Raw genomic sequence first — 9,137 nt, forward strand, 5'->3', positions numbered from 1 at the left:
TATATATATATATATATATATATATATATATATATATATATATATATATATATATATATATATATATATATATATATATATATATATATATATATATATATATATATATATATATATATATATATATATATATATATATATATATATATATATATATATATATATATATATATATATATATATATATATATATATATATATATATATATATATATATATATATATATATATATATATATATATATATATATATATATATATATATATATATATATATATATATATATATATATATATATATATATATATATATATATATATATATATATATATATATATATATATATATATATATATATATATATATATATATATATATATATATATATATATATATATATATATATATATATATATATATATATATATATATATATATATATATATATATATATATATATATATATATATATATATATATATATATATATATATATATATATATATATATATATATATATATATATATATATATATATATATATATATATATATATATATATATATATATATATATATATATATATATATATATATATATATATATATATATATATATATATATATATATATATATATATATATATATATATATATATATATATATATATAATCAATCATGATCCTCAGATTTATTTTCAAATTGAGCTCGTTTTTGTAGAAATGTACTGTAATAAGGGTCTTTATTTAATAGGAAGCGAAGTTAAAATTGATTTATTGTCTATGAAACATAGAACTGCTCACCAAAAAAATGCATAACTTTCAACATTTGCTAAAAATGTTTTTGCCTTTCTCATTCACTCTAAAATTCGCCAATCTCGACCCGGAGGACCGAGTGTCATATGCCAATCGACTGAGTTCGTCGAGATCGGAAAATGTCTGTGTGTGTATGTATGTGTGTGTATGTGTGTATGTGGAAAAAAATGTGACCTCTGTTTCTCAGAGATGGCTGGACCGATTTGCACAAAGTTAGTTTCAAATGAAAGGTACAACTTTCCCATCGGCTGCTATTGAATTTTTTATTGATTGGACTTCCGGTTCCTGAGTTACGAGTTGAAGAGTGCAATCACACAGCAAATTCCCATATAAACTGAAATGAAAAAAATTCAAAATCAAATTTGTATTTTTGATGCCAAATGACTTTAAAATGCATGAAACATTGAGATGTTTGACAAAAATTGACTTCTTTGGACTTTGGTACATTTTTGCCTCACATAGAAAGGTTATGCAATCACTTTAAAAATCGTCAATCATACCGGCCCGAAGGGAGTATGCAGTGAGGGCACAGACAAACATACATAACACACAGCAAATTCCCATATAAACTGAAATGAAAAAATTTCAAAATCAAATTTGTATTTTTGATGCCAAATGACTTTAAAATGCATGAAACATTGAGATGTTTGACTTCTTTGGACTTTGGTACATTTTTGCCTTTCTCATATAGAAAGGTTATGCAATCACTCTAAAAATCGTCAATCATACCGGCCCAAAGGGAGTATGCAGTGAGGGCACAGACAAACGTACATAGCACATTGAGCAAAAAGACAAAATTTCTATCAATCATATTTATAAAATCCTTTTTACTTTCCACTACCGTTACCTATCGTCATTCCTGCTCAACTTCTTCACTCACCTCGTCGAAGATAGCGACGCTGGTCGTCGTTGCCAGGTAAAAGTTTCATAGTGAAAGTTTGTTTGTTTAAAAGCTATCGGTATGTTGGGTATAATCATCACAAAGAGAATCTTTTTATACGTAAAGTTACACTTCCGAAAATATGGTTGTGAAATGGTGGGATAACAAAATTCTCACAAGTTTCCTATCTCATGCCTCCACGCGAGTCTAAGTCTGTTGATGACATTTGGTCCTTAGAACGGCGACGACTGGGTGCCTACTGCCGATAGTAGCAGAATGAGAGGGTGCGAAAAGATCTATTCGAGAAAACATCGCCGTATAAATGAATAGTTGATCGGAAATTAGCCCCAATACGACTATCGATGATCACGGGTCAATACGTATTGAAAATTCGCCGCGTCTGTTTTTATGAACCTAATTTCAAGCTCCGTTATTGCTAACAAGCCCGTGCATCAGGTTAACAATCCTTTATATTTCCATTCAGTGTTCGTTATTATCGCTCGTATACTTGTATTCCAAAAACAATCCGATATGGAAAATAAGAAATACTTTCCATGATTTATAACATCTCGCGCTATCTTTGCCTGTATAATGTGTTATCACTCGGTAGTTGTCAACCCAATAAATATATCGTAGAGAAGAAGTAACAAATTCCATCTAAATACTGTTTCAATAAATAGTGATCCGGCCCATTACGCAGATAAGATTAGCTTACCTAGGCAATACTCCCACGGTCGGCTGTGTGGAGTTCAAATTGCTTTTGTTTAGGGAACATAAGCTACTCTCGGTAGCCGGCTACCCAGAGTTTAAAAGAACCAAAAACTAAACAAGATCTTTTCTTTTTCGAGTCATCGTGCACTCGAAGACTAACTAAACAACTACCTAATAAAATATGCTTTATAGGTCGCATCGCTTGCTTGGAGCGAATCCTAGACCTGATACCCTTCCAAACTACCAACTCCGCGACACCTATGGAAGAGTCTGATGAATCGTCGTCCTTCCGTTAAGTAGGTGGAGCATCAACACTTCCTGTCTACCTTATCCTTTATCCTTCCCCGTGAACGACGAAGATGGGGGCGGCCGGCAATGATGGCTATCATGCTGTTGAGGTTTCAATGTGGGTAGGATTGGTATGAATTCCTAGTTACCATTTCCTAAGCAACTCTTATTAGATAATCAGCAGTCAAACATGATGAAGTCAGTGTGCAATCCGCCAAAATCATCGTCACAACGCAACGTAAAGTTACACTTCCGAAAATATATTTTACGATTGGTGCGGCAATGCTGTACTATCGAATCTAAGATTTAATTTAAGTGGAAAGTAAACAGATATACTTGTTCCCATCGCTGAACTTTTCATTATCGCGTTGCATTCCCGCCTAAAGCCAACATGTCAAGTGCTGTTAAATATCATCTCTAACTAGATCAAGATATTGTAATTTTTGTCCGCCTCGCATAATTCTGGACTTAAATTACCAGAAAGCATAATTTTGCCTTAAATTGCCAGAAAGCATAATAAAGCCATCCTCCTGATCATTGCAAACATCGCATTTTGCAATGATCAGGAAGATGGCTTTACTGTTCGCAAGTTAAAAGTACTTATTAAACTGTAACAATTATAATTTATCTGTACCGTAAACCGGGGTGACAATGATCACTTTTCGAAGTAATCATTACATATTTTTAGACGCAACACATTTATTTCAAGTTTAATATTTTTAAACCATGTACTGATGTATGGAGAACAAGACTGGATGGTTTTACTTAAAATTGTCCGCTTACAGCTATTTTTTCAAAATTGATTTCAAGTTGAAGTCCGTTTTCGTGTTCCGGGGTGACTTTGATAACCTGCATGTTCACCCACATTATGTTATTGATGTCAATGTTTTTCATTCAAATGTTTGTTTGAACTAATTCTGGGAAGATACTCATTGTTAAAAAGATGTTAATTGGTATTATACGGAGATTTCAATGTACAGTAAAATTCGAGTAACCAAAATTCGTAAAATTTGTTTCCAACTAGAATAAAAGATTCTGAAAACCATTAAAACGGCTAAAATTGTTTTGTTTCAGTGTTTTATCAATGTACAAAAAGTTTCATCCATTTTAACACGTTGGAATATTGAACAATAAAAAAATGTTGCGAATTATAGCTTAAAATAATTTTAAATAATTGACAACTAGTTTCACAAAAGTGTAGTAAAAATAAACAAACTCTTAAAACTAAATTTAGCACATCCCAATCTAAAGGAAAATAAAAACTCGCTTGTAATTTATTACTCTTGCTCAAATCTGAGATTTATTTGTTTTATAAAAAATAGACACTTTACGAAGCTTCGTAAAAATCGGGTAAAGTCAAATTTCGGTTTTTTGTAGTTTTTGTACCCAAAAACCGAACAATATACTCAAAAAGTATAACAAAACAGTATTTTATCAGTTTAGAGTAAAAACCATTTCAAATTGAAATGATTCGGTAGACTATTCTGGTTTAATAAGCGATCTACGAAAAAAGTTTCGAGTGATCAAAGTCATCCCGATGATCAAAGTCACCCCGGTTTACGGTACTTTAAAATCTGCTTTGACTGTTATTCTTTTGTAAAGTATCATAAGCCGAATGCAAGTGTCAAACAAAGAATAATCAGGGATTGAACAATATCGTATGTGTCTCTTCAGTTCTTAATCTTCGTTTTTTAGGGTAGATGTACGGTAGGGTCCTCAAAAAAATATACTTACATCTGACGGGAAAGACGTTTGAGAATTTAATTATGTTATGATATTGTTGTTAATTGCTTTTTATTTACGATTAAATTGCGAGTTATTCAAAGAAATGATAAATATAACTAAATAAACTAAACTCCGTTGCAGTTCGATAATCTTGTTTTGCATTTACAAAAAAAAAATCCTTCTTGCCATCGTGTATTGATCCACGTTATTGAAAATATTAGTTTCACATGCTTTATCTGCAGAGCGTTCTGAATTAAATCTAGGCCCTCCATCTCATCCAGGTTTCCAGCAGCATCTATCACCATTCCCTATGCTAGCCATTCCCTATGCTTTGTCCTAAATCCAAAATTTCCCATCGAAATTCATTGCAAGCCATCGACTGGAAGTGATCGGCACACAATAGGCTATTTTTTACCTATTGGATTTCTTCGAGATTGATTATTCCATCAGTTCGTCCAAAGTACACAACTGAAAACAAATCTATTGCATTATTGAACATTTAAAAAACTATTTATACATTACATGGAAGAAGCGCGTGGAAACCGGCAAACGATTTTCTGATTGTCACACTTTTTTTTATTTTGACAACACAAACCCATTTTTACAGCTATTTACCCGACTACTACGCGCGAACTTCTAAGAATGCACACTAACGCCACCACCCAAAGTGTGGCGTTCCTGCACACTAACATATGCATAAAATTATTCATACTATTCATTCATACTAAAAAAAAAATATAGCATAATAAAATTATTGTTTTCAACATGAGCGATGGTGAATTTTAGAGTGTTATGTCTGTTTGTCTGTGGTGAGGGGTTTTTTTTCCATACGTTTATTTGACACGGCATTTGCAAAAGCTTTTTACGCCAGTTTCTTTTTTTACATAGCACGTTACAAAAATCCTTAAGGCTAATTTTAACTATACTAGTAATTTGTCTAAAACTAACACTGAAATCACTTTATTGTTTGCTTTTTTCCTTACATTGTTGTATTTCATACTGATCTAGTATTTTCGGGTGTATTTATTTACTTTTTTTCTGTTATTGTCTAAATTTAAAAACTGAATATTCTAGGACACTTTAATTGGTGAATGATTAGCCTTGGATGAGAGTATGAGGAGATGAATTTAATTAAATTTTGACAGACGCTGTTTTTAGAAAATGATAGATAAGTTCCATGTATAGAGGATCGCGATACGCCAGGATGTCTCTAACAGGAACATGGATTGGTCTTCCTCGAACTTGTAAAGAATCTACTAATTGTGATCTGGCTTCACGATATTCAGTGCAGGACCAAACAACATGCTCAATGTCGTGGTAACCCTCTCCACAAGCACAATGAATAGCTTCAGCGAGCCCAATACGACGGAGATGCGCATCTAAAGTATAATGATTGGACATGAGCCTAGACATCACACGGATGAAGTCCCGACTTACATCCTATCCTTTGAACCATGCCTTCGTTGATACTTTAGGGATAATTGAGTGTAGCCATCGTCCCATATCTCCATTGTCCCAAGATGTTTGCCAACTAGCAAGTGTCCTCTGTCGAGAAGCGCTATAAAATTCATTGTAAGCGATGGGTCTTTCATATATTTCACCATCTAGTGCACCAATCTTGGCTAAATTATCAGCTTTCTCATTGCCCGCAATAGAGCAATGGGCGGGGAGCCACACTAGGGTAAATTTATAACATTTTCTTGTTAGGTTACTCAGAGATTCTCGTATCTTCCCCAAAAAGAATGGATCGTGATTATCAATCCTCTTTGAGCGTAGAGCTGCAATTGTGCTGAGACTATCAGTGAGGATAAAGTAATGGTTCGGGGGTAAAGTATTAATTATTTGCAAACTGTAGTGAACTGCTGCTAGTTCCGCTATATAAACAGAGGCGGGTTCTGCAAGTTTGAGAGAAATTGAAAAATTATTGTTGAAAATACCGAAACCAGTGGCCTCACTGATTCGTGACCCATCAGTGTAAAACATTTTAAGGTAGTCTATGTGTTTTTTTTTTTTTCATACGTTTATTTGACACGGCATTTGCAATAGCTTTTTACGCCAGTTTCTTTTTTTACATAGCACGTTACAAAAATCCTTAAGACTAATTTTAACTATACTAGTACTTTGTCTAAAACTAACACTGAAATCACTTTATTGTTTGCTTTTTTCCTTACATTGTTGTATTTCATACTGATCTAGTATTTTCGGGTGTATTTATTTACTTTTTTTTCTGTTATTGTCTAAATTTAAAAACTAAATATTCTAGGTTCCTTTAATTGGTGAATGATTAGCCTTGGATGAGAGTATGAGGAGATGAATTTAATTAAATTTTGACAGACGCTGTTTTTAGAAAATGATAGATAAGTTCCATGTATAGAGGATCGCGATACGCCAGGATGTCTCTAACAGGAACATGGATTGGTCTTCCTCGGACTTGTAAAGAATCTACTAATTGTGATCTGGCTTCACGATATTCAGTGCAGGACCAAACAACATGCTCAATGTCATGGTAACCTTCTCCACAAGCACAATGATTACCCTCAGCGAGCCCAATACGACGGAGATGCGCATCTAAAGTATAATGATTGGACATGAGCCTAGACATCACACGGATGAAGTCCCGACTTACATCCAATCCTTTGAACCATGCCTTCGTTGATACTTTAGGGGTAATTGAGTGTAGCCATCGTCCCATATCTCCATTGTCCCAAGATGTTTGCCAACTAGCAAGTGTCCTCTGTCGAGAAGCGCTATAAAATTCATTGTAAGCGATGGGTCTTTCATATATTTCACCATCTAGTGCACCAATCTTGGCTAAATTATCAGCTTTCTCATTGCCCGCAATAGAGCAATGGGCGGGGAGCCACACTAGGGTAAATTTATAACATTTTCTTGTCAGGTTACTCAGAGATTCTCGTATCTTCCCCAAAAAGAATGGATCGTGATTATCAATCCTCTTTGAGCGTAGAGCTGCAATTGTGCTGAGACTATCAGTGAGGATAAAGTAATGGTTCGGGGGTAAAGTATTAATTATTTGCAAACTATAGTGAACTGCTGCTAGTTCCGCTATATAAACAGAGGCGGGTTCTGCAAGTTTGAGAGAAATTGAAAAATTATTGTTGAAAATACCGAAACCAGTGGCCTCACTGATTCGTGACCCATCAGTGTAAAACATTTTAAGGCAGTCTATGTGTTGATATTTACTTGTGAATATTTTAGGGATCTCCCGCGAGCGTAGATGATCCGGAATTCCACGAATCTCTGCTTGCATGGACGTGTCGAAGAATAAAGTGGATTCAGGAATATCTAGTATATTGACGTATGTGGGAACATACCTAGCAGGCGTTATTTCTTGTGACATGTGATTGAAATACACTGTCATGAATCTGGTTTGGGGTTGAAGCTCGACAAGTCTTTCAAAATTTTCAATTACCAGTGGGTTCATAACCTCACATCGAATAAGTAAACGAGAAGAAAGATCCCAGAATCGGTCTTTTAAAGGAAGAACTCCCGCTAGTACTTCAAGACTCATCGTATGGGTCGACTGCATGCAACCTAAGGCAATTCGTAAACAGCGATACTGTATCCGTTCCAGTTTAATAATGTGAGTGTTCGCAGCTGAACGGAAACAGATGCACCCATATTCCATTACTGAAAGTATTGTTGTTTGATACAATCTTATCATGTCACTTGGATGAGAACCCCACCATGATCCAGTTATTGTTCGCAGAAAATTTATCCTTTGTTGGCATTTCGTTATTAGATACCTAATGTGGCCTCCCCATGTGCCTTTAGAATCGAACCAAATTCCAAGGTATTTAAAAGTCAGGACTTGGGCTATCGTTCTACCAACCAACTGAAGCTGAAGCTGAGCTGGATCACGCTTCCTTGAAAAAACAACCAACTCTGTTTTCTCCGTAGAGAAATCGATGCCTAACTTCAAAGCCCAACTTGATAAATTATCCAAACTATCTTGCAGTGGTTGTTGTAAATTTAAGGCTTTTGGTCCTGTAACAGAAACCACGCCATCATCTGCAAGTTGTCTTAGAGTGCATGGGCTGACAATACAATTATCAATATCATTCACGTAAAAATTGTAGAGAAGGGGGCTTAAACAAGAACCTTGTGGGAGGCCCATGTAACTTATTCTGAATGTTGCCAAATCGCCATATGAAAAATGCATGTGCTTTTCTGACAATAAGTTGTATAAATAATTATTTAATATTGGTGAAAGACCACATTGATGTAGTTTCTCTGAGAGAACATCAATGGAAACAGAGTCGAATGCTCCTTTTATGTCTAAGAACACAGACGCCATTTGTTCTTTTTTTGCATAAGCTAGTTGGATTTCTGACGAAAGTAGCGCCAGACAATCATTCGTTCCCTTTCCCCTCCGAAAACCAAACTGGGTATCTGATAGCAAGCCGTTCGCCTCAACCCAATTGTCGAGACGTCGTAGGATAATTTTTTCCAACAATTTCCTGATGCAGGATAACATTGCAATCGGTCGATACGAGTTATGATCGGAGGCTGGTTTTCCCGGTTTTGGAATAGCGATAACTCTCACTTGTCTCCAGTCGTGCGGGACAATGTTCTGCTCAAGAAGCTTATTGAATAAATTCAACAAGCGTCTTTTTGCTAGGTCAGGCAGATTCTTCACCAAGTTGAATTTAATTCTGTCTAGTCCCGGAGCATTATTGTTGCATGAGAGGAGTGCAAT

The 9,137-nt window shown here is 34.4% G+C and overlaps 1 protein-coding gene across 8 annotated transcripts in view; it reads right to left on the reverse strand.

Moving 5' to 3' along the window:
- LOC131683320 (PDF receptor) overlaps window positions 1-9,137 on the reverse strand; it is a 688,155-nt gene that overhangs the window by 498,976 nt on the left and 180,042 nt on the right. The gene's annotated exons all lie outside the window — the stretch shown is intronic.

The sequence above is a fragment of the Topomyia yanbarensis genome, chromosome 2, assembly GCF_030247195.1.
Source record: "Topomyia yanbarensis strain Yona2022 chromosome 2, ASM3024719v1, whole genome shotgun sequence".
NCBI classification, from domain to species: Eukaryota; Metazoa; Arthropoda; class Insecta; order Diptera; family Culicidae; genus Topomyia; species Topomyia yanbarensis.